Source organism: Oryctolagus cuniculus, chromosome 11, assembly GCF_051225735.1.
Source record: "Oryctolagus cuniculus isolate XC-2025 breed Fujian yellow rabbit chromosome 11, ASM5122573v1, whole genome shotgun sequence".
Classification (NCBI taxonomy): domain Eukaryota; kingdom Metazoa; phylum Chordata; class Mammalia; order Lagomorpha; family Leporidae; genus Oryctolagus; species Oryctolagus cuniculus.
Genome location: NC_142877.1, coordinates 12,903,370 through 12,929,127, shown reverse-complemented (window position 1 = coordinate 12,929,127; position 25,758 = coordinate 12,903,370).

Sequence of the window (25,758 nt, the reverse complement as noted above, 5' to 3'; positions counted from 1 at the left end):
CCCAATGTGCTTAGCGAATTTGCCAGCTCGTGCTCACCAAGTGTAAGACTTCAAGCACCCTCCACTCCCAGTGCATGTGCACACACACCCACGCATGCATGCATGCACACATGCACACACGCCCATATGCACGCACACAATGCACTCATGTACAGACACATGTGTGTGCATACACACATCCATGCACACACACTTATATACACATACCACACATGTATGCACACGCGCACACACATGCACTCACACACACCTATACACACATATATATATGCACATTCATGCACGCCTGTACCCGCACTCATGCACAAACGCATGCACACGCACACACCTATACACACATATACATGCATATTCATGCACACCTGTACCCGCACTCATGCACAAACGCATGCACACGTGCACATGCACACACCTATACACACATATACATGCACATTCATGCACACCTGTACCCTCACACATGCACAAACGCATGCACATGCATGCACGCACACATGCACACATTGCGTGGCAGAGGAGACCTGGAGTGGAGGATGTCAGTCCCGGCCGGTCTTCTGCTTCTGCTGGTCCCAGAATCCCTGGCTGCCACCCAGGATACTTCACTGGGGAAGCGCAGAGAATGTTCTATTTGTGAACAGCGGGGAGGGTCTCCGATATGTCAGGTGATTAGCACTGACATCTGCTCTCAAGCCCAGTCAGTTCCTGGCAGCCAAATGGGCGTCTCAGAGCTGCTTTTCCCTGTCCGTGACCCGGATGATGGTCACAGCAGCCGAGTCCTCGCCAGGAAGTGGTGGCCAAGGCCCGGCGGCAGGATCACAGGGTCTGCGACCCCAGCCCGGCCCCGCGGACTCAGAACCTGGCTCTCACGAGCTCTGGGGGACTGTGTGCATCTGCAACTCTGAGCAGCATTGCTCCAGCTCCTAAGGTGTTGGCAAGGCGCCTGTGCCATCCGCTGGCTCCACAGAGCTACCCACGCCACCTGCACGGGCTCAGGCTCTTCTGCACGCTAGCGGGGACCCCGAACCTGAGCAACGCATCCTGGCCCTCGTGCAATTGACTTTCTGGTAGGGAGAGACAGACAGACACACAGACGGGAGAAATAGGTAACAAACGGACATGTCAGACAGCGGCAGGGGCAAAGGACCATAGGGAGAAAGGCTGTGGCGTGGGCACAGTGGCCCGATGCAGGTGAGGAAGGCACGTTCCGGGCCATCTCAGTGGCACAAAGTCCCGTGGCGGAAGCATGCCCGGCGTGTGCACCAGGTCAGGGTGGAGGCCCGTGCGGCTGGAACAAGCTGGAAGAGGGAAAGTACTGGAAGATGAGACCGGAGAGAAGTAGGAGCAGGGGCAGGTGTGGCACCACATCCAGCACCCCTGGAGACTCCGGCTTCTTGTCCACGGAGCAGGGACCCCCTGGCGAGGGGCCGGGAGAAGCAGCTGGCACACAGGCAGTGCCCAGGTAAGGGGGACCTCCATTAGTGTGGCAGTTGCGGGACTCACCTGGGGGTCTCAGCTGCACCCTTTCCCCACAATTGCTGGCTGCCCAGACCACAGTGGGTGCAGCCCTCAGAGTGCCCGCAGCCTCCTCTGAAAACTCTTGGGTGGGGCTGGGGCAGGGAGCTGGCTGGTTCTATTCACAATCACTTTTGCTTGGCTCTTCATAGGTGCCCGATAAACACTTGTCAATTACAGGAATGAACACACACAAAGGCTTGGGGTGCGAGTGGGTGGGGACGGGGCTGGGAGGAGACACAAGGGTATTGTTAGCAGCAAACACCTGAGCTCTGTCCATTCAAGGCGTTCTCTGGAGCCTGACGCCCAGGAACCCGTGGGGCCACAGGGCGAGAGCCCTGGCTGGCCCCAGGCACGCAGCAGGGTGAGGTGACCCAGCGGCTGCCAGGACGCTGTGCCAAGACACCCCGGGCCTTGTGCTGGGCGTGGCAAGCCTCCCGTCTCCCCTTGCCAGGCTCAGGGCCACCATGTGTGTGGCCCAGGCTCCACCTCCACATTGTCTCCCCGACAGGGGCACCCGGCGCTGGCGGCAGGACAGCCACTCTGAGCGCCAGCAGCAGTGCTGCATGACTCCGCTGTCATGCACGAGTGATGGCATAATCAGGGGGGTGGGCTCCTTGTCACCAGGGTGGGCCTGTTACAGCAGAGTTTGGACCTCTCCTGCTCCCGTGGGCACCATCTCTCGCCCTTCTGCTTTCCACCGCGGGATAGGGAAACAGGCCATGAGGTGCCAGTACCAAGCTCCTGGACTTCCCAGCCCCCAAGTCAGTTTCTATCCCTTGTAAGTTACCCATCCTGCAGGGTCCTGTCACAGCAATGGGCAATGGACCCAGACAGCACCCGTCTCTGGGGCTTCTCTCCGTCCCTCTCTCAGGCGCTGCTTCCCCCTCCACCTTCAGACCCTGCGTTTCTGCTTCTGCTCCGAGAACAATCGCCTTTCTTCCTGGCGTGGACTCAGCCCAGACTGTCACACTGCCGTCGGCAGGAAAAAAATGAGAGCTTTGTCAATCAGCTTGGAGACATTTCTATGAGATTCTTTTGAATGCGAGAAAAGAACAAGGTACAGAAAAGAGTTAGAATCACAATCTTATAAAACCAAGAATAATTTCAAAATTTCAATCCATTTGTGTGTATTTGAATGCATGTATGTATCATGTACAACACAGATAGGATTCGGAGCACGGATCAAACATCTTCCGCAAGGACATACTCTGGGTTGTTAAGTGGGTCTCCTGCGCTGGGTCACAGGAATTGTGGAGATCAAAGATACAGATTTAGGAACAAGGGAGCTGAGCACTGCACTCAAAATGCTATCGCTACATGTATTACTTTATGTACAATTATGTCTATAAAGGAAATTAAGCAAAAGGAGAGAAGGAGAGAGAGAGAGAGAGAGACATGCAGTGGGATGGAAATTCAAATATTGTCACATTCCAAATTCCCAGGGAAAACTTTGATTGGTCCACTTTGGACCAATCACCTGAGACGAGGAGGCAGAGTCATTGGATATAAATGTGTCTGTTCCCATTTATCTGTGCAGCTGGGGGAGGAGGGGAAAGGTGTGGGAGTTGGGGACGGGGGTAGCTAGTCACAGGAGACAATAGTTTTGTTTTGTTTTGTTTTTGACAGGCAGAGTGGACAGTGAGAGAGAGAGACAGAGAGAAAGGTCTTCCTTTGCCGTTGGTTCACCCTCCAATGGCCGCCGCGGCCGGCGCACCGTGCTGATCTGATGGCAGGAGCCAGGAGCCAGGTGCTTTTCCTGGTCTCCCATGGGGTGCAGGGCCCAAGCACTTGGGCCATCCTCCACTGCCCTCCCTGGCCACAGCAGAGAGCTGGCCTGGAAGAGGGGCAACCGGGACAGAATCTGGCGCCCCGACCGGGACTAGAACCCGGTGTGCCGGCGCCGCTAGGTGGAGGATTAGCCTAGTGAGCCGTGGCGCCGGCCCAGGAGACAATAGTTTTGCACTCATTTCTTTTTCTCTGCATTCCTATGAACTTAACAGGAAGGTTGGAGGAGGAGGGGTACAGGAACTAAGTAAGTCCGGGTGGGGGTTAGGAATTCACAAGGTGAGTGAGGTGGGGACCGTTTGTGCAAAGGCCCTGGGCAAGGCGCAGCATGGAATCATTAGGGAACTTCTTAAAGAAGTTGTTCCAGGCTGCTGGCGTGGGAGGAGAGAGGAGTGGGAGATGACCGGGAAGGATGATGGACATCTTTGGTGAGGGAGGGGCTCTGCTGGTTTAGGGGTCGGGCCACAGGGGTCTTACAAGCCCTCGCGAGACTTGGCTCCCTGGAATGAGCTGGGAGCCCCTGCAGGGGTCTGAGCAGAGGCGGGAACCCTGTGTGACTGATGCTGCCACGGGATTCTCCGCTGTGCAAAGAAGACACCATCAGGCGCAAGCACAGAAACCCCGAGACCAGAGAGGCCCTGAACCCCCTGGTGGCAGCAGATTCCCCATGCTTCTGAAGTTAGCACCCACAGCGTTTGTCAGCGGGTGGCCGGCGGGCGTGAGAGGACGAGGGGCTCGGGTGGGAGGTGACGTGGACATCTATGTGACCTGGATGGCAGCCCAGCCGGAGAGCAGGTGGAAGTTGGTTTCTGTCTCCTCTCGAGCAGTCTCCAAGATGAGCGTTTCAGTCCGTGGCCCCGGAAATAGAGGAAGGCCATTAGCGCCGCGTCTTAATCAGATCTCTCCCAGCCTGTTAAGCAATTTGGGGCTGTTTCCAGAGAAGATTTTGTTATTTCCCTAAATCTCCGGCTGGCTCATTTAGACCTGGTGTTTAGGCAAAATGCAATTAACACATTCCAAACCTGGTTTCCTCTGAAATCCAATCAATTGTAACTCGTTTTCAAATCGCACCGCTTCTCTAATTGTGAGCCACGGGCCCCCGCAGAATAGCGATTTCAGTCAATTATTGCCTCGCTTGTATGGAAATTGCGCTATTTATGTTGGCACCTCGCCACCATCCTGACGAGCTTCCTCGAGCTAATGGAATAATGAAAACACAAAACAGATTTACCATTCTTAATAAGGGAAAGAGATAATGAAGCCAAATTAAAATGGAGGCTCAGATCTGCGTGGCGAGCAGGTAATGTAGTTTTTCTTTTTAAATTAACACTCGAATTCTCAAACGCTGATGGCGGGGAGCAGCGGCGGAACTCAAAATCCTGTTAGACACCAGGGTGCCACCGCACTTGGCTTTGAAAAACCATGGCCCTCCATGGAACTTTCTAGAGTTGGGTTAGGGGATGCCGGCAGGGGCAGACCCCAAGAGGACAGCAACCTGCATGTCTGCCCCTCCCCCGCTCTGCAGAGCGCACTCACTTTCCGCCATGTCCTCCAGATGGTTAAATCCCCCTACTCCAATTCTGTGCCCTCCGTAGAGGTCTTGCCAGTCCATAATTTACGCCAAGGTCAACACTGCGAGTGGATCTGACCCAGGGTTTCTCAACCTGTTGTTCGGGGCCAGCTAACTCTTTGTGGCAAAGGGGCTGCACTGTGTGCGGTGGGATGGTTAGCGGCATCCCTGGCCTCCACCCAGCAGACGCCAGGAGCGGCCCCGCCCCCCAGTCATGACAACCAAAGATGCCCAGATGTTGTCAGGCTGTCCTGGGCCGCACACTTGACTTTGACTGAGAGCCGCAGGCCTGGACTCTGTGCCTGCCCATCAGCCCAGGCAGCCACTCTGGCCAAGGAGGGGTGGGAGGCACGAGGTTGGGGGAAAGGAAACTTGGATTCTTGTTCTGCCCCTGCCCCCTCCAGGCCCAGGTCTCCTGACTTCTCTCACGGACCTGGAAGTTGGCTTGGCTGGAGAAGTCTGGCCAAGTTCGTAGAGGACCTTGGTCAACAAGAAGCAAGGGGTCAGTGGGCAAGGTCTGAGAGAGGAGGACCTCTCAGAGAGAGACCAGCGGGCAGGCAAGCCAGCTGCGAGGGGGGCTGCCAGGGGTGGACCTGGGAGGCCAGAAGTGTGGAAGCCACACCCCCTTCCTGCTGCCCCGAGCCAGGTGCGGGGGGGGGGGGGCGCAGGGCCGAGACGCCATTGCTGCTGCCCCTTCACTGCATAGGTCCCATCGGTGAGGGCAGATACTTCTGAGCTCCATTCTGGGACAAACAGGACCCACCCCGTGTTTCTAACATGGAAACGCTGGAAACCTGCGTGGAGCACTGTGCTAAACCCTGCACGGCCCCACGCCCACCCTCCTCCCCACACTCTGAACTCCTGCGTGGACAGCCCAGCGCCAGTGTCATGGAGACTGAGGAGGGAGGGTGAGGGCCTCCAAAGCCAAGGAGAGAGAAAGGGGAGAAGCTGGCCAGTGACACCAGCTGCTTCCTGAGCGCGTGGCAGCGTCAGCTTTCAGAACCAGAAGGAAGCGCCCGACGCAGCCACCGTGCGGTGCAGACAGGTTTGTTTAGTTCACAGGGCGGGACGGTCAGGGTCCAAATGGCATGGCACGGGCTTTGGCCCCGGCGAGGGAGCCACAGTGGATGGCCGAGGGCAGATGGTGGAGCGTGTGCCACGGCTGAGCCGTGGGCTAAGCCGGGAAGGACCACAGGGCCAGCCCAGGAAGCCGACAGAGACAGAGTGGGACAAATGCAGGCTTCCATGACAACGCCCTCCTGAGAACCACCTTCCAAGGGCACGCCCACAAGGACTCCCAGGGGTGGGGAAACATCCGGCCCACGGGCCATAGAAGTGCCAAGGCCATCACAGGTGGGACTCGAAATTCCAAAAATTGATAGCAGACAGATTTTTTAGTTGATTGTTTTGTGTGGCCTGTGAATGATGCTATAAATATCCAAATGGCCCCTGGCAGGAAGAAGGTCCCCCAGCCCCAGGTTCCACATCCTCCCCACTGAGCCTCCCGGGACCCAGCCTGTAGCAGACACCACGGCGGGCCCCCGAGGTCGTATCCAGGCCACAGCACGGAGCGTGTGCCTGCTCTGTTCTGAGCACAGAACTGCTCATTTCATCCACACGGTAACTTCTTCTCCTCGTTGCATAGACAGAGGGGCACAGAGACGTTGAGACAGTCGCCACATTGGCACAGCTGCTACCTTTCAGGCCTCGATTGAACCTGTGTGGCTGGAGGGCTGTGGGGGCACCTGCAGAATTCAGGCCCCAGCCAGAGCACTTCTAAACTCACCAAGGTTTTGCACCCCACCCACGGCATGAGTGGTCCAGGCTGGCTATCCTGAAGGGACCCTGTGGAAACTGGACACACACTGAGGAGGGACATGCACTGGTGAGAATGACCTCATGTGACTAGGCCACCCCAGACCCCAGGGCCTTTACACTGGCCTTGTATGAGATTCCCAGGAAGGACTGGATTGGTCTTTCCCAACTGTTTCCTATAAAATGAATAAAAACAAAGCAGAAAACCCTGGACCAAGAATAACCGGAAAACGATGCTTGATGAGCAAGAAAAGTACCCAGCATGGAGCTTTTTTTTTAAGGTCTTCCTTTTCTGTTGGTTCACCCCTCAATGGCCGCTGCAGCCAGCACTTCGCTGATCCAAAGCCAGGAGCCAGGTGCCTCCCTCCACTGGTCTCCCATGCAGGTGCAGGGCCCAAGCACCTGGGCCATCCTCTACTGCACTCCGGGGCCACAGCAGAGAGCTGTCCTGGAAGAGGAGCAACTGGGACAGAATCCGGCACTCCAACTGGGACTAGAACCCAGGGTGCTGGTGCCGTAGGTGGAGGATTAGCCTAGTGAGCCGCGGCGCCAGCCCCAGCATGGAGCTTAGCATCCAGTGGGTGCTCAGCCAGGGTTAGCTGCTTCCCTTGGTCCTTAGCCCACCACCCCTCCCCACTTGGGGCCGACTCTGCAGCGGGGCGTCTGTTTGGAGTCTCGGTGCAGTCTCGTCTCTGCCCTCGCCCCTCCCTTGTTACATCATCCTCCCGCAGCTCATCTGTTTCTTCTGAGACCAAGGCTGAGCTGTGTGACCTCGGCAGGCTGCTCGACCTTTCTGAACCCCCCCCATCCCCGGAGGGTGGGGCAGGATCAGGGGCCAGCATTGTGGTGCAGTGGGTTAAGGCACCACTTGCAATGCTGGCGTCCCATATCGGAGTGCTGGTTGAAGTCCCAGCTGCTTTGCTTCTGATCCAGCTTCCTGTTAATGTGTCTGGGAGAACAGAGGATGCTGGCCCAAGTACTTGGGTCCCTGTCCCCACGTGGGAGACCAGGATGGAGTTCCTGGCTCCTGGCTTTGGCCTGGCCCAATCCTGGCTGTTACAACCATTTGGGGAGTAAACCCAGCAGATGCAAGATGGATCTCTCTCTATCATTCTGACTTCTGAATAAATAAAACTTTAAAAGAAATGAAAATGCCAGGCACCTCCACTCTGCACCCCCTTCTCTCTCCTGTTGCCCCCCCTCACTCCTCTGCCCACCCCCATCCTCTTTGCCTCTGTCTGCACTGCTCGCCACACCTCTGCACTCAGCTCCCTGCCTCTGTCCACACCGCAGTCTCCCAGGATACAGAACCCGCCTTCTCCACTGCAGCCACGTGGTGACGGTGCATGACCGAGCTGGACACGGGACACAGGGTGCTTGCCAGTCTTTCCTGGAGCCTTCTCCATTCGGACATCCGGGCCACGAGCTCGATACTCAGAGCTCCTGGGAATTCCCGCCCCGTGAAGCCCCTCGGGTGCCCTCTGCCTGCCCACAGCCCTTCCCTGTTCACCTTGGGTCAGGTGTTTCCCAGAATGCCCCATGCGCTCAGGCACCATCTCCCCGGAGGGTGACGACAGCGTGGCCATCACTAATCACCTCCAGTAAGGATAATAACTCCTTATCGCTGTGCGGGATTTCCCCAGCACGTCTGCACACGGTACCACACTGGCCTCTCACAGCAGCCCCGCACTAAGATTTTATTTTAGTCCTATTTCAGAGAGCACGTTCAGGCACCTGCTCCAGGGCCCGGAGCCAGGGCGTGGCGGGGGCTGCAGCAGCCTCCCTCCTGTCCCCCACGCTCGCCATGGCTGCCTCACCCAGGTCCAGCTCACTGTGGGCCCAGACAGAGGCTTACAAATGGAGTCCCACATCCCAAACGTCTGGTATTTAAAAGGAATAAGCAAAGCTATAGGCGTTTTTTGTTTGTCTTTTTAAAGATGTATTTATTTATTTGGAAGGCAGAATGACGGGGGGGGGGGGGGGCGGATATCTTCCATCTGCCGTTTCACTCCCCAAATGGCCGCATGGGCCAGGCTGAAGCCAGGAAGCTGGAACTCCATCCGGGTCTCCCACGTGGGTGCAGGGGCCCAAGCACTTGGGCCATCCTCTGCTGTTTTCCCCGGCACATTAGCCGGGAGCTGGATCAGAAGTGGAGCAGCTGGGACTCGAATCCCATGCTCACTTGGGATGCCAGTGTTGCAGGTGGCGGCTTAACCTTCTATGCCTCTATGCCGCAGTGCAGGCACCTCCGTGGGGTTTTTTTTTTTTTTTTTTTCTTCTCTTCCTGCTTTGTCAAATACACCTGAAAGACCAGCTTCAGATTTAAAGAACTTGAACTTACTGGAGTTCAATTCTAACTTCTCGAGCTTTCAACAGAAAGTGCGAAACCTTGATACTCGTGGAGTGTGTAGTTGCAGGAGCCAACTGCTCTTCTTCAGGCCACAGCCAGTTTGCATTTTCCACCCACACCTGGGAGAGCCCTGAGGATGGAGTCGCTGTGAAGCCAGACCTGGACAGAGGGGCGGGCAGGTCGGAGTCCCCTGGGGAACTAGGAAGGGCGGACTCTGAGCCTCTGGCCTCAGTTTTCACAAAGGAACTGCAAATCAACTTGAATCCCTGAAGGGACCAGGAGAACCCCGTCTCCTTGCACAACATGCGCACAGCAGCCCACGGCTCCTCAAGACAGGAAACTGATTCAGAAATGCTGTGCCCAGGGGCCGGCGCCGTGGTGCAGCGGGTAAAGCCTCCATCTGCGGCACCGGCATCCCATATGGGTGCCGGCTCAAGACCCAGCTGCTCCACTTCTGATCCCGCTCCCTGCTATGGCCTGGGAAGGCAGCAGAGGATGGCCCAAGTGCTTGGGCCCCTGCAGCCATGTGGGAGACTCGGAGGAAGGCTCCTGGCTCCTGGCTTCTGCCTGGCCCGGTCTCAGTCATGTGGCCATTTGGGGAGTGAACCAGAGGATGGAAGACCTCTCTCTCTCTCTCTCTCTCTCTGCAACTCTGCCTTTCAAATAAAATAAATAAACCTTTTTAAAAAATGCTTGAACACCTTGCATTTCTCAAATATATGCCCCCGGCACATCAAAGCTCACCTAACCCAATTTCTTTATTTTACAAATGAGAAAACCTTCTCAGAGTTTCCGAGCAAGCCATCAGCAAGAGCCACCCAGCAAATCACCAAATGTTTCTTGACTCCACATTATGGCCGCAATCTTCTGGTAAGCGCTGGGGTCCCTTAGGGCAGAGGTCGGCGAATCATGGCCCATTTCCCATTTTTGAAAATAGAGTCTTATTCAATTTTATTTATTTCATTTTCTTTGACATGCAGAAGACATCCTCCGCCCGCTGGTTTTCTTCCTCACATGCCTGCAGCAGCTGGGGCCAGGCCAGGCTGAAGCCAGGAGTGTGGAACTCAATTCAGATCTCCCCCTCTGGGTGGCAGGGACCAAGTACCTGAGCTGTCACCTGCTGCCTCCCGGGGTGTGCGTTAGCTAGAAGCTGGATGGCAAGTGTGGAGTGGCTTAGGCTTGGAGCAGGTGCCCCAGTACGGGATGAGGCATCCCTAGCACCAGCGTAACCTTCTGCGCCCGGACACCTGCAGGCTTTGAAGGGCTTGGATGGTGTGGTCTCAGGGGGTGCCTGGCACTGCCATGCTTTGATCCTTGGTGGCTGTCCACACAGGGGCTCCCCGGGCCTCGGCGCACCTGCAGAGAGCAGCTTTGCTGGAGCCTTGCTCCTCTCCTCACAGATAACCACCAGCTGCCACCCCAGCCCCCCCCCCCCCCCAGCTAACAGGTGCAGCTGCTTGGAGCCCACACCTGCGCCTAATGCCACTTGTCCTCTGGCTCCTGGCTACCTCTTCAAGGCCTTGCTCTGCCCTGGCACGGATCCCTGTGGGCCATGCGTGCAGGTACACTTCAGACCCCTGTCTACTTGTCATCACTCCCACTCCTGCTACCCCACGGCATGCCAGCGTTGTCCCCTCTCTGGGCTGTGACGGTGGCCTCCTAACTGTTCTCTCTAATCCCAGCCTCCCCTCCACTGCTCCCAAAGCCCATTAGCACTGGGCTGCTGGAATAATTTTTTTTATTTCTATTTATTTTATTGGTCATTTGAAAGTCAGAAAGACAGAGAGAGAGATGGCAAAGACAGAGAAAGCTCCCAAGTGCTGGTTCACACCGGCAGGACTGGGCCAGGCTAAGGCCAGGAGCCAGGGACTCCACCCAGGTCTCCCACGTGGGTGGGTGGCAGGGACCAAAGGACTTGAGCCATCACCTGCTGCTTCTTAGGCTGCACATTAACAGGAAGCTGGAATCAGGTGTGGAGGTGGGACTCGAACCCAGGGCTCTGACACGCGATGCAGGCATCCAAGCTGCCACACTCAGTGCCTGCCCCTACAACAGTCCTTTAAAATGTCACCCACTCACGCTCCTCCTCCACTCTCTAACCACCTCCACAGCTTTCCCGCCACAGTCACAGTCAAGACCAAGGTCTTTGCCAAGACCAACAGGGTTCTAGCTAACCCGGAACTTTTCCCTCCACAGATCCTCCCGAGCCATCCCCGCGCCACCCGCCCGACCCCATGTCTTGGCGGACGAGTGACAGGTCAGGGTGTTTCCAACTCAGCGAGTGCTGCTGCTGTTGCGAAGAAAGTCACAGCTATCGAAGAACCTGGGACGCTGCATTTTTCTTCTCGTGGAATGTGGGCGGGGTTTTTGACCCGAGGCCATGTGTCATGGCAGGGTTGGGCTTGCCACCGGGATCTGACCATCTACACCACATCTGGAAGCTTCCACGGTCCGCACCGGGAGACCCCAGGACCCCTGGGTCAGGGAGCAGCTCTGCCCTCAGAAGGGGCCAGGCGGCACTGGCAACTTAAGAGTCTTTATTGGAAAATAAACACGGTTAATGTACACGAAATCCCAGCCCCGGGCCCAGTCAAAACATAGCCGTGTGGGACCGATGCCATCCTAATGGCTTCCAGATGTCCCCCGTCTCAGTGTCCCGGTGACCTGAGGGAGGGAGGCAGGCCCTGGGGGAGGCACGTGGCGGGTTGGGAGACCAGAGAGGGACCTTTGCCCCCAGCTTCTCTCTGGGGGGGGCAGAGGGGCCCTGCGCCCACTCTGCTCAGCTCAGGCCGACCTGCTCATCTCTGCCCTGTTGGGAGTTCACTTACCCATTCGGAGGAGGTGCCAGCCTGCGTGGAAGTGACTGCACTCGGAACCGGAGCTGGGGGTGACCCTCGCCGGGCCAGGCTGAGCTGGAGGCCCGAGTCAAGGCCAAAGCGGGCGGGCGCTTGAGAGAAGGCTGTGGAAGGAGCTGGGCGTGTGAGGCTGGAGGGGCCAGCAAAGAAGTGTGGGAGAACACAGAGGAGGACACGGGTGGGGAGTGGGGAAGGCCAGCTCGGAAGCCACTCTGCGGTTACAGCATTGCAAGAGTCCCATTCATAATAAACACAGCCTTGCCCTGGGACACCCGAGCCGGCCCCCGCTGGCCCTCCGCTGGGCAAGAGTGGCCCTGTCCCCTGGGCCTTTGCACATGCTGGTCCCAGCGCCTGGAGAGCCCTTTCCCTGCGGGCCTCCACACAGCCCCCAGAGACCCTCTCCTCGCTCTCCAGCCTCTGATACCCGCCTCCTCCCCACCCCCCCTCCTCCCTTTCCTCGCTGCATCCCCCGTGGCGGCCTCGGCCCTCCCCTGTCTGCTCTCCCTTTGTCGCCTGTCATGTATTTCCCCAAGTCTCACCCTCTGCACTCTGCACAGAGGTGGGGGGCACTTTGTCTTGCTCGCCGCTCTGTCTCCAGCGGCCTGACACATAGCAGGTGCCCAGCTACCAGGCATCAAATGCTGCTGCGGTGACACATTCTAAAGCAAAGATCCAGGTGGGGGTTTTATTTTAGACTTATTTATTTGAAGGCAGAGTTAGAGAGAGACAGAGAGAGAGAGAGAGAGAGAGAGAGAGAATCTTTCATCCACTGGTTCACTCCCCAAATGGAGGGAGCATCAGCCAGTGATGGCCCTGCAAGGTGGGCTTTTGAAGACCATTCCTGGGACCAGCTCGGGGCCCTTGGCAGAGCTGCGGCTCCTCCCCCCAGTCCCGGCTGCCGCCATCGCCACCCCACCCCGGCGTCCCTGGAATCAGCAGCTGCTGGGGGCCCTGGGTGGGGGGACAGCATGATGACGCATCGTGGCAGGTGTGCTCCCCCCTGCTACAGAGGACCAGGGAGCCGGGAGCCCGCACACCACGAGGCTGTGAGTGCTGAGGAGCGGCCTCTGGAGAGGGCGAGAGCGGGAACCCCGGGGAACAGGCCGGCCCAGCTCCGGACAGGGCTCCATGGGTTCCCCAGGAACAGAGGAGGCGGCGCAGGCTCAGAGGAGTGGGGTCCTGGTCCTGGCGCACGCAGAGAGCAGGCGGAGGCACGGCCGGGGGCCCTAGCATCTCTGGCCGGGAGCCCGAAGCCCAGGTGTGGGCAGGGCCGCCCTCCCTCCAGGGGCTCCCGTGGAGGCTCCTCCCCAGCCCCTTGCAGCTCCAGCCTCTGCCTCCCTCTCCACCGGCTGCTCTGTGTGTGTCCCTCCTGTCAGTCACTGGCTTCGGGTCACCCCAGCTCCAGGATGACCTCATCCAAGTCCCTTGAAACAATTTTGTGCAAAAAGATCTTGTCTCCAAGGAAGGCCCACTCACTGACTCCGGGTGAACGTGAGTGGGGGGACACTCATCACCCCACTGCAAGTCAGACCTGGCCAGAAGCCACACCCCCCGCCCACACCCAAGCCCCTGGGGAGCCGCACTGGAGGCCGAGGGTTCAGGGGGCGGAGCCAGGCCATGGCTGTGGCCGTCAGTCTCCCGCGAACTTCTCAGGGAGGAGAGGGGAAAATAAACCGTGGGGCTAATGAAAGCAGCCAGCTCATCTCGCTGATCGCCTACCCCCGCGCCTGAACCCACTTCCCAGCGGCGGCCCGGGGGCTCCTTTTCCCCGGAGAAGCAGCGGCCGGCCCGCCCCCTGCAGCAGTGCCCTGTCTGTCCTGACCCCGCCAGGGATGGATCTCAGTGACGAAATGGGGGTGGGGGGTGGCGGGGCCGGGGGAACAGCATGTGGCTGCCTGGGTCTGAGGGTGCACGTGTGTGCGTGTGAGTGTGTGAGAGAATGCGTGTGCGTGCACCCACACACGTGTGTGCAGTGTGAGGCCCGCGCGAGGCTGATCCAGTGCAACTCCATGTGAACACAGCTGTGTCCCCGGGCCAATACCAGGGCGCGTGACCATGTGTGCAAAGAAACACACGTGCACACACACACATGTTTGTTTGGCTGTGGTTGGGTGTGAGTGCTCGTCATAGGGAGCGTGGGTGAGCCCATTACAGCTCGTGTGCTCGGACAAGGGTTGTGAGAAAATCCGTGGCTGTGAGTGTGGCCGTGGCCGAGTGTTCACTGCTACACAACGTGTGTGGTGTGGCTGGCGGGAGGGGAGAACTGTGGGAGTTTGGGTGCATGAGAGTGTGATCAGTGATGAGTGAGCATCGAGCTAATATCAACATTACCACATCCGCTGGCGCCGCGGCTCAATAGGCTAATCCTCCACCTTGCGGCACCGGCACACCGGGTTCTAGTCCCAGTCGGGGCACCGGATTCTGTCCCGGTTGCCCCTCTTCCAGGCCAGCTCTCTGCTGTGGCCAGGGAGTGCAGTGGAGGATGGCCCAAGTGCTTGGGCCCTGCACCCCATGGGAGACCAGGAGAAGTACCTGGCTCCTGCCATCGGATCAGCATGGTGCACCGGCAGCAGCACGCCAGCCACAGCGGCCATTGGAGGGTGAACCAATGGTAAAGGAAGACCTTTCTCTCTGTCTCTCTCACTGTCCACTCTGCCTGTCTCTCTCTATATATATATATGACCACATCCAAAGCCTTCCCTGTGGTCCGCGGAGCCCTACGGACCTGCCCAGCCCCCCGCTTCCTCTCTGGCCTCATGCTGTTTCACTCTCTCTCCTCCAGCCGCTCTGGGCTCCCCATGCTCCGTGGGCACAGCACCTGCCTCAGGACTTTTGCACCTGCTCTTTTCTCTGCTTTGGGAAGTCTCCTCCAGAAACATATGGTTCCCTCCCTCACCTTCCCTGGCTCTGCTCAGCATGCCCCCATCAGCTCTGCTGGTGACCAACTCTGCCATCCGCCAGCACCCCCACCCCCTTCCCTGGGGTGTGGCAGGACAGCCAGGAGAAGGGAGTGGCTGGGATGACCGAAGGTGGACCGTGAGCAGGTAACTGTAGAAAATGTCACTGGCCCAGCAGGTGCCTCCGAGCACTTATGATTGATTCTGGGCTGACAAGTTCCAGGGGGAGATTTGCAGACTATCGTGCTGGGTGGGGGTGGGGGAGTAGAGAAATTGTCTGGTATCACTCTTCCTTACTGGGTTGTGGCCATCCACTGGCGGGATCCTCCATGGGAAACGAGTGGCTATAAAACCTCAAACTGCCTTCAGACTCAAAAGCATTTTGTGGGCTCACCAACGCGTAACCACAACAGCCCAAGCAGAGCTGGCTCCCGGCTGGAGCGAGTGACAAACCAACCGTGTCCTTGGGCTGGTGCCCTGCACCTCGCAGCTTTCCTCCATGTGGGCTTCAGACCGGTGGAGGCCTCTTCGTGGTGGCCTCAGGTGGCTTTGGGCTGCTGCTCCATTAGCGTAGCCACCCCGGTCCATATTACGGCAGCAGGAACTCTGAGTGACACCCGTCCGCCAGGAGGATGACTCGCTGTGTGGGGTGCAGTGAGCACTGGGGCTTGTGGCCCCGGGAGTGGCAGGCTCCCGCCGTGCTGGCCAGCAGCAGTGCCCATCCCATAGGACAGCTCCCCCACACCCCAAGCCAGAATTCCCCCCACCCCGGGCAATCACACAGTTCTGGGAGGGAGTACGTAGCCGGGGCTCCCTTTCCTCCCTGCATGAGTCCCTTCTTCCATCTCCAACCTCTGAATGGTTCTAAAGGGCGAGGCAGCGTTCCTGGGGGTGACTGACAGCGCTCCAGCAGGCCCCGGCTCTCCCAGATGCCCCATTACTAAAGCTCCAGGTCACTGCTCGTGCATTCATCCGCTCGCTCTTTCCTTGATCCCTGGGGACCCCCGCGATCTCTGAGCTCGCCTCCCAGCACTGTGGCTTGCCCCCCTGGGCCCCTTCCTCTCCTTCCCTCCAGGAGTCTCTTGCTGGCCACAACCCAAGCTGCTGGTGCGGCGCTGCCAGCGTTCAAGTTCACCGGAGGGGCCTGACCCCAGGAAGCAGGTGGAAGCGGCACAGCCTGGGCCGGCCCGCAAATGCCGGACAGCTGCACACATCTTTGGGCTGCAGACGAAAAACAGATACTTAATGTATCTGGTTAGAAATGGGGATTTTCTGGTTTGGTTATGCCTGTCATTTCCAATGTGTCTCTTCTAATATTTACAGCATTTATGCACCTGACCTTGTCAGTTTCACCTCTGAGAAGCAACTTGGTAACCTATCCCCAGTGTGACCCAGGGGCTTGCGTGGGGGGTGGGGTGGGGGCCCCTGCCTGGGCTCAATCCCTCTTAAATCGGCATCACGGAGAAGTCTGGGTGAATTCCTTCAGGCAGGGGGAGGCTTAGGAAGCTCCAGAGGGTGCTTCTCAATTCGGGGGAGAGCCCAACCACAGTTTTCTAGATTCTTCCTTCCTCTGCTCTGTCGAGGGTGGGAACATCCTGGCAGCAGCCAGGTGCAAATCCTGCTGGGTCTTCATGAACCACGGATCCCGAGCCCACGCCCCTCTCAGCGCCTGCACAGCCATGGCTCCTCGGGCCAGGCACCCCCCATCGGTCAGCTACTAGAGAGGCCTCCTCGCTGCCCTGCTTGCTGTAAGCCACTCTCTCTCTTTCTCTCTTTTTAAGATTTATTAATTTGAAAGTCAGAGTTACACAGAGAGAAGAGGCAGAGAGAGAGAGAGAGAGAGAGAGAGAGAGAGAGAGAGAGAGAGGTCTTCCATCTGCTGGTTCACTCCCCAGTTGGCCGCAATGGCCGGAGCTGAGCCGATCCGAAGCCAGGAGCTAGGAGCTTCTTCTGGGTCTTCCATGCGGGGCAGGGGCCCAAAAACTTGGGCCATCTTCTACTGTGCAAGTCACTCTCCACACAACAGCCAGATGGTTCTTTAACAAGAAAGAAGTTGGCCAGTGGTGCGGCTCACTAAGCTAATCCTCCACCTGCAGCGCCAGAACCCCAGGGTTCTAGTCCCGGTTGGGGCGCCGACTTCTGTCCCGGTTGCTCCTCTTCCAGTCCAGCTCTCTGCTGTAGCCCGGGAAGGCAGTGGAGGATGGCCCAGGTGCTTGGGCCCTGCACCCCATGGGAGACCAGGAGGAAGCACCTGGCTCCTGGCTTCGGATCAGCGCAGCGTTGGCCATAACGGCCATTTAGGGGGTGAACCAACGGAAGGAAGACCTTTCTCTCTGCCTCTCTCTCTCACTGTCTAACTCTGCCTGTTAAATAAATAAATAAATAAGTCAGATCAGCCCCTCACCATGCTGCAGACCCACCAATGACCACACATGGCCGTTAGAGTGAAGCCCAGACTCCTGGCTCTGGCCCCTGAGCCCTGCACCATCTGGTCCCTAGGGCCTCCCTAACCGCATCTCTTTCCCTTGCTTCTCTCCACTCCCACCCAGCACCTGACTCCTGCAGACTCCCTTGCCCGGGAAAGCGGCTGTCCCCAGACCTAGCCTCCTCACTCCTCACTGCCTGCGACGGATTCCCGGGAGGAGTGACTGGGCCCTTGGACTCTGCATCCACTTAATAGCACTTAGGTGTCCCTGTTTGTTTTTCAGAAGGGTCGCATCAGACGAACCTCCTTCCAGAAAATTCTACTTTATCCATTTTTTCTTGTTGAGAGTTTGAGATCCCCCCATTGGGGACAGCAAAATCCAAGTCCCCCTGCGGGGGAGGGGCATTCCTCCCATTCACACTCAGGGTCCCCCCCCAAGTGCTGCCTTCCGGGGCCCAGAGCCTGGGTGTCTCCAGCTCTCCAGGGTGCCTTCCTGCCTCCAAACGCCCACCTGCGAATCCTGCGTGCTCAGGCTCACGTCACCCCTGCCCATTGTTTCCAGTGCTAATGCCTCCTCATGGAGCCTTCGAGACAACAGCCTTTCACCCGCAAAGAAAGAGACACCGACTGGCCGAGAGGTTTTGGGGATGTCTTGTTCAGGTGTGCCCGGCGTCCGGCCCTGCTCCTTGCTGTCGTACCCCAGGGGGCGGGGGGCGGGGGGAAGCTGCTCCCTGCTCCTACTCTGTGAACATCCACCTCTCCCGCAGTGCACAGCCAGGCCTACCGAGAGCTCCATGCCGGGCAGCTGAGCCGGGCTGGGCGAGACGGCGTCTGGCTGGGCCGTCAGTGGGAGCGTTTCGGGAGGAGGGCCTTGCTTCTGGCTGTGATATGTGTCCATATCCAGTGAGAGAGGGAGAGGGAGAGGGGGAGGGAGAGGGAGAGAGAGAGATGCAAATTCAATGCGACCTAATCATCTTTTGGGCTGCAGGATTCAGCCACCCCAGAAGCCCAATCATCTCCATCTCAGCGTCAAGATCCTATGAAGCCCCCTGCTTCGAAGAAGACAGCCTGGCATGGGGTCACATCACACACAGCTGCAAAGTTTGCGGCCCAGTGCGTGGCAGGCAGGGTGGCCCAGCAGCCATTAAACAGTGCAACAAATCGAGGGCCCAGCTTGGGACACCCTCCAGCCCCTATCAGAAGGTCTGAGTTCAAGTCCCCGTCCCTCTCCAATTCCAGCTCCCTACTCACGCAGGCTCTAGGAGGCAGCAGTGACAGCTCACGGGGTCCCTGCCACCCACAAGGGAGACCCAGACTGAGGGCCCAGCTCCTGGCTTTGGTCCTGCGCCAGCCCTGGCTGTCGCCAGCATTTGGAGAGTGAGCCAGTGGATGGAAGATCTCTCTGTATCTCTGTCTTTCACTCTTTGTCTCTCTGCCTTTTAAATAAATTTTAAAAATTAAAAAAAAAAATCGCCATCTGCCAATCATCTGTTAGGAGCTGCCCACCTGGTGGGCCTCACGTGCCCAGCCTCCTGGCTGTGCGGGGTCACACGAGCTGCTCCCCCGGCAGGGCCTGGGCACTGCCCCTCCTGTGCCCCATGGCCATTTCTTCCCATGCTCAAAACAGCTGCCCTCCGGACTCCCGGGAGGCTGCCCCTCCCCTTGCTTCCCGGCTGGGCTCGGCAGCGCCCCCATCAGGCCTCTCTGCGGATTTGATTCATTCGCTTGGTGAACGCGGCTCTCCCTGCTGTAGACCTGCTGCTTAGAAGGAGGCCTGAATCATGGCAGCTAGTCGGTAAAGGCGCATGAGATAAAGGACGGAGGGAGGCAAGGAGGAAGAGAGGACAGGAAGGAAGGGAAGAGGAAGGGAGGGAGGAGGGGGAGGGGAGGGTGCCAGGAGAGGGCGGGTCCCACGAAACTCCAGGGGTCGGGGCTGCTTCCTCTTTTGTGGACATCTCAAAATCGGTCCAGACACCAGAGCCGGTGACACCCCATCCCCAATGTCCCTCTGGCCTGCCACTTAATTAAATGACACCATAATCGAATTTATTGTCTGTATTTAATAATTAATTGACCCCTTCAGCCCAGCCAGGCATGGAGTCTCATCAATTATGCATTTTCCCGAGTGCACTCAGCGCTCTCCTCCCGGGAAAGTGGGCGGGCTGCTCTCGGGGCGGGGTCAGCCAGGCTGAAGTCAGAGGGAGCTGACAGGTGCCTGGAGAGCAGTGACTGCTGGGAACAAGTGGGGAGGGGCGGGAGGGGGAGACTCAGCCTTGAACCTCGTGCTTATACTATCTGCGGTGTCCTCGTTAAGGAGAAGACAAAGTTAGGAATGCAAAATTAGGCATGCAAATAAATAGATGTCAGGGGTGGGCATTGGGCATAGTAGTTAAGATGCCCTTGGAGGGGTCAGCGCTGTAGTGTAGTGGGCTAAGCCTCCGCCTGCAGTGCCGGCATCCCATATGGGTGCTGGTTCAAGTCCCAGCTGCTCCTGTTCCCATACAGCTCTCTGCTGTGGCCTGGGAAAGCAGTGGAAGATGGCCCAGGTGCTTGGTTCCCTGCACCTGTATGGGAGACCCAGAAGAAGCTCCTGGTTTCAGATCGGCACAGCTCCAGCTGTAACTCTCTCTGTAACTCTGCCTTCTCAAATAAATAAATAAAATTAAAAACAAAACAAAACAAAAAGACATCCTTGGGACTCCTGCATCCCATGTCAGAGTGCCTGGGTTCAGGTCTCAGCTCTGCTTCTGACTCCAGCTCCCTGCTAATGTGGACCCTGGGAGGCAGCAGGTGATGGCTCCAGTCCTGGGCCCCTGCCACCCACGAGGGAGACCGGATGCAGTTCCTGGCTCCTGGCTTATGCCTGGCTTCAGCCTGGCCCCGCTCTGATTGTCGTACTTGGGGAGTGAGCCAGCAAATGAAGAATCTCTCTCTGCCTGTCTGTCTCTGTTTCTTTCTCTCTGTGTTTCTCTGCCTTTCAAATCAACTTAAAAATATTTTTTTTCCTAAAACTGTTCTTTTTAAAAAGTACTTATTTTGAGAAAAGGAATGACAACCAATTATTTTTTGGTAAGCTCATAGAAACCATAAAATCCTGCAAAAAAATGACAGTGTTCTTGCGCTAGCTGCCGGCACCCTGCGAGAGCCAGCCGAGGGCTCAGGGAGCACTTGAGGCAGTCCTTCCCCGACCCCGGGAAGACGTGAACCCCTGGGAATGCTGTACTCACAGGACAGAGACTTGATAGCCATTTGCTGCTCTGGCCTCAGGCGCCTGGACCTGTGCCTTCCTGCCAATGACGTTTTCTACAGGGGAAAGCAGCGTCAGGCATCCTTGCCCCTCGGAGGGTTGACGGGAAGGAAGACCCAGCCTACTGTGGGCGGGGCCGGCTCCTGCGCTGCCTGGGTCCTCCCAGGGTCTCCCCTGTGGTGGCCCGCGTCCCAGCCTCTTCTCCTAAGGACACCGCGTTATGGCCTCATCTAAATTTCATTACGGGGCGGACGGTGTGGCACAGGGGGTTCAGCCACCAGCTGGCGTGGCCACATCACAGCGATGCCTGGGATTGAGTTGCGCCTCCGCTTCCAATCCAGCTCCCTGCGATTGCCCAGCCGCACCAGTCGTGGTTCCCTGCCACAATCCCGTGAGACCAAGATGGGATTTCCTGGCTCCTGGCCAGGGCATTGAAGAGTGAACCAATGAATGGAAGATTCTCTCTCTCTCTCTCTCTCTCTCTCTCTCTCTCTCTCTCTCTCAATATATACATTGTTCCCAATACGCTCCCGCTCACAGCCCCTGGACCTGAGCAAGGCCATAGCTCCGGGGGTCGGCCCTTGGGCGGGCAGGCCAAGCTTCCCCAGTTTAAGTGACTCGGGATGGAGCCCTCAGAGGCCCTGACGGCTGTGCAGGGTTTAGCACTTTCCCCCAACCCCGCAGGCTAAAGCTGACGCTCCGGAGCCAGGGGCTCCTCTCAGCCTGCAGAACTGCCTAAATGCCAGTCATTCGCTCAGCGTTCCTGATGGTTTCCATAGCCACAAACCACTGAATGCTGTCCTGCTCACTGCCTTCTTCCTCGGGAGGATTTTTAAAGCGCAGCCTCGGGGCCAGTGCTGTTGTGTAGTAGGTCCAGCCTCCAGCTGCAGCACCAGCATCCCATACGGGCACCTGTTTGTGTCCCGGCTGCTCTTCTTCTGATCCAGCTCTCTGCTGTGGCCTGGGAAAGCAGTGGAAGATGGCCCAGGTGCTCGGGCCCCTGCACCCACGTGGGAGACCCAGAAGAAGCTCCTGGCTCCTGGCTTTGGATTGGCTCAGCTCTGGCCATTGGGGCCATGTGGGAAGTGAACCAGCGGATGGAAGACCTCTCTCTCTCTCTCTGTCTCTCCTTCTCTTTCTGTATTTCTGCCTTTCAAATAAGTAAATAAATCTTAAAAAATAAATCCAGCCTCACCCTAAACAAGAATGCTGGTGAGACCATGGATTTGGCGCCACCTCTGGCCTGGGTTGTTCCGCTCCTTTGTGTCAGGCGTTGGACCCCCACGCCAACCTCACCAGGAAGGGCAGTTCTTATCATCTCCGTTTCACAATTCAGAAGATGCAGGGACAGAAAGGGCCGGTCACCTGAGCCAGGTGATACAGGAGGAGTGGAGGGCCAGAGAACACCGACCAATGGGGTTCCAGGGGCAAGAGGGCCAGGGGGAGGGGCAGGGAGAGAAAGGGGAGGAGGTGGAGTTACAGGGATGAAATGAGTCCTGAGACCAGATCGGGAGAGGAGAGGTTGGGGCCAGGACTCTGGACCTGGCCGGGCGTGGTTTTCTTTTATCACCGCAGTGCAGCAAGGGTGGGGCCTCGCTCCACTGTGTTGGATGCAACACAGACACCAGACACGCAAGGAACAAGAGACTCAGGAAGGAGACGGAGGGACTGAAGAGGCTGGACTGGTCCAAGCCCCGGGACCCAGCCCTGGGAATGGTTCCTGTAGGAGCTGTCCACTTAGCCCCTCCCATCAAAGCGAGCCTGCGGGTGGCTGCCCACCTGTGTGCCCCCGTCAGCAGCGTCACCTCTCCCTGAACTCCCGCTTGTTCCACTGAAGAGAGAGGAAAGGGTTTGTTTCGCGTTCACAGCTCAGTCCACAGCAAGCTGGCAGGGCCGTGTCCCCGGGGGCCCACGCTTCCTGCCCGCTCTGCCATTGTGAGCCCGGCGTGCACGGGCCCTGGCGGGGGCCCCTTTGGCCGCGTGGCAGAGGTGTAGGCCTCCTGGAGAACCACGTTTATAAACATAAGAAGTCAAGTACACGAGATTACAAAGGACATTGAAGCATCATCAGGACTTTTTTCCCCACTCATCCATAGTAAATCGGCATGCTTCTTTATTTTTAAGGTTTTATTTTGGAAGTCAGAGTTAGAGAGACAGAGGGAAAGTCAGAGAGAGAGAGCTTCCATCCTCTAGTTCACTTCCCAGATGGTCGAAACTGCCAGCGCTGGGCCAAGCCAAAGCCAGGAGCCAGGAGCTTCATCCCGGTCTCTCACCTGGGTGCAGGGCCACCCCCACTGCTTTCCCAGGCCATTAGCAGGGAGCTGGATCGGAAATGGAGCAGCTGGGGCTCGAACCAGTGCCCAAATGGGATGCCGGTGTCACTGGCAGCGGCTTTACCTGCTATACCACGATGCTAGCCCCTGTGTGCTTCTTATTAACACATTAAATAACAAGACATAAAGGCTGGTATTGTGGCCACCACTTGCAATGCTGGCATCCCATATCAGAGAACAGGTTTGAGTCCCGACTGCTCCAGTTCCCGTCCAGCTCCCTTGTAATGCAGCTGCGAAGGCAGTGGATGATGGCCCAAGTGCGTGGGCTCCTGCCACCCAAGTGGGAGAGACCCAGATGGAGTTCCCAGACCTGGCTGTTGTGGTCATGTGGGGAGTGAACCAGTGAACGAAGCTCTCTCTCTGTTTTTTCTGTTGCTCTGCCTTGCAAATAGATGAACAAGTAAATAACAAGTCCTAGAGACAGATCTAATTATCACAGTAATTTCAAATCCAGATGTGGCAAATATGATCGGTGGATCAAATTGGCTAGGTCTAGACCTGTTTTTGTAAATAAAGTTTTATTGGCACACGGTCGCTCTCGCTTAGTTAGGCAGGGTCTCAGCTGCTTTGGTGCCACAGTGGACAAGTTGAACGATGGAGACATAGATCTTATCCTACAGCCTAACACAGTTACTGTTTGTGTCTTCACAGGGAAATGCGCTGTAAGCAGCAATCGCCGTGTGACAGGAAAACAGTTGCAATTCCCCTGGGGTAAAAAGCCACAGGCCTTGTTCCAACAACTGCACCTTTTGGCTGCATCCATAGCTGAAGTCACAATCGTCCATTAGAGGTGAGTGAAGATTCAGATTGCGAAACTAAAACCAAGGCTACCCCAGATTAAGGAGTGCGAGTTAGAGACCAAGTCTGGTGCCTCATAGGTTCCCCACCCCCGGCCTCTGCTCCTGGAGACCAGAGGGAGGAGATCCAGGGTGTAGGATCTGGCGGGGGCGGGGGGTGGGGCGGGGTCTCCGTCACTCTCACCATACTTCACTGGTCAGGACTCAGTCCCAGTTTCCAGGGCTGCTGGAGAATGTTCTTAACTGTGAGCTTAACGCACAATCTGGGAAGCACCAGCCACAAACGAGGACATACAAGGTGGGATGGCAAGGCGTGCCAGGACGCCGGACGGAGCTGAGTCACTCGGGGGTTCCAGCGCAGATCAGGATTTTAAAGCGCAAGGTAGGGAAAGGCCTCCCCCAGAAGGTGACAGTGAGCGGGAGAGTTGAAATTCTGAGCGGTGGATTTCAGGAACCGGTGCTGCAGGCAAGGGGAGCCTGGGGGCGATGCAGGGGTGATTTTGAAGGCCTGAGAATCCGCTGAGGTCTGTTTCCGTCGTGTGTCGCTTCGTGTCTGTTTCCCTGCCTGAACTCCAGCCCAGAAGGGATTTCTGTGTTTCCTCCATTGAGCCCAGCCCTAGTGGGCTGTTTCCCCAGGGCCCTGGGAGCCCACGTGGGGGCAGAGAGGAGCCCTGGGGACCAGACCCGGTGGGCCACGGCAAGAGTACGCTTTCTGCACCGGGGAATAGGTCGCTGTTGGGGGCTGTCTGGTTTCCTTTTTGCAAAGGGCACTATGGCTGCTGCAGGGTGGTGCTGCCACAGCCCAGGACAATGTGGGTGCCATTCAGCTGGCCTGGGGCACCGCGAGGGGGGCGCTGCTAAGAGGTGGAAGTGGGCTGAGGACGACCCCTTACCCTCAAGTTTCAGTGCTGAGCAGGGCCTCCTGCTGGGCCTCTAAATGAACTCAGCCCCAAGGACCCACGGACACCTGCAGAGAGGGCCAGGATGCTGCCCTCCTAGCGTGCGAGTCATTCCCGCAGGTGTTTTCCATTTGGAATTGGATTGTCCCTTGCCCGTTCTGTGAGGGCACAGTATTTGAAAGATGGGTGCAGTTCATGAGACCCTGTAAAACAGGACATTTTCCAAACTGTGCTACACCTTTTGCACACACACCGGGGGTGGAGGGTGGTGAAGTCACTGGGGACCACGTTGGGGACCACGGCTTGCAGCAGCTGTCCCCGGTGCCAGCGGCCCCGCCTGACCAAGGTCACAGGCGCTAAACTCTAGTCCTGAGGGGAGGAGGCCTTGGAAAGCGGCACAGGGCTTGGGGATCCCCTCTGCGCCCACCCCAGCCCCAGCGGGATAGCCCCAGGGAGGCCGCCGCCCCTCAACAGCTGCGCTCCCCGGGAAGCAGCCGCCCTTCCCCACCCCCGCCGCCTCCGGGGACAGGTTCGCACCTGCTCAGGGCCATTTCTCATCAATTAGGCCTTGGCAGCGCTTGAATGGGGCCCGGCGCTCACAGATGGCAGCTGCCCGCCGGGCCCAGTGTTCGCAGCCCCCAGGTTGGGCAGGGGCCCGGGCACACCTGCGCGGCACAGATGGTGGCGCCGGCGGCAGCAGCCCCCGGAGGTTCCTCCGGGGACCATGGGGTTGTGCGGGAGTGGGGGCACTGCAGACAGCTCCTGGGCCAGCCCAGTCTACAGTCCCAGCCACGCCCCTGGTGCAGCCCCAAGGAAGCCGAGTCCCATCCCTCCCCGCTGCAGGGGACAGAGCCCCTTCCAGGTGGCGCTGGGTAACCCGGGTGCCCCAGACAGGGGGTGCCCAGGGCGCAAAGCAGGCAGGAGGCCCCGCATTCTGGGAGATCCCATGCTGGGGCTCCAGGTCCCAGGGCAGGCTCGGTGGCTGGGTCGGGTCCCTCTGCCAGTGTGGGCTTTGTCTCTGGAGAATGGTGCAGAAAGAGGGCCACAGAGGACCTGGCGCATGGTGTGAACCCAGGAAGCAGCTTTTTTTCTTAGTTATTGCTGTGAAAGTCAAACGTGCGGTTAAGAGTTCACACTTGATCAAATTATATCAAACACTGGAGTACACCCAAGATCACCATTAATAACAGCTTGTGTTTTGCCCCATGATTTTTGGTACATAGTTAAATACGGGTTCTCAAAGCAAACGGGTTAACTTAGGGCTAAACTG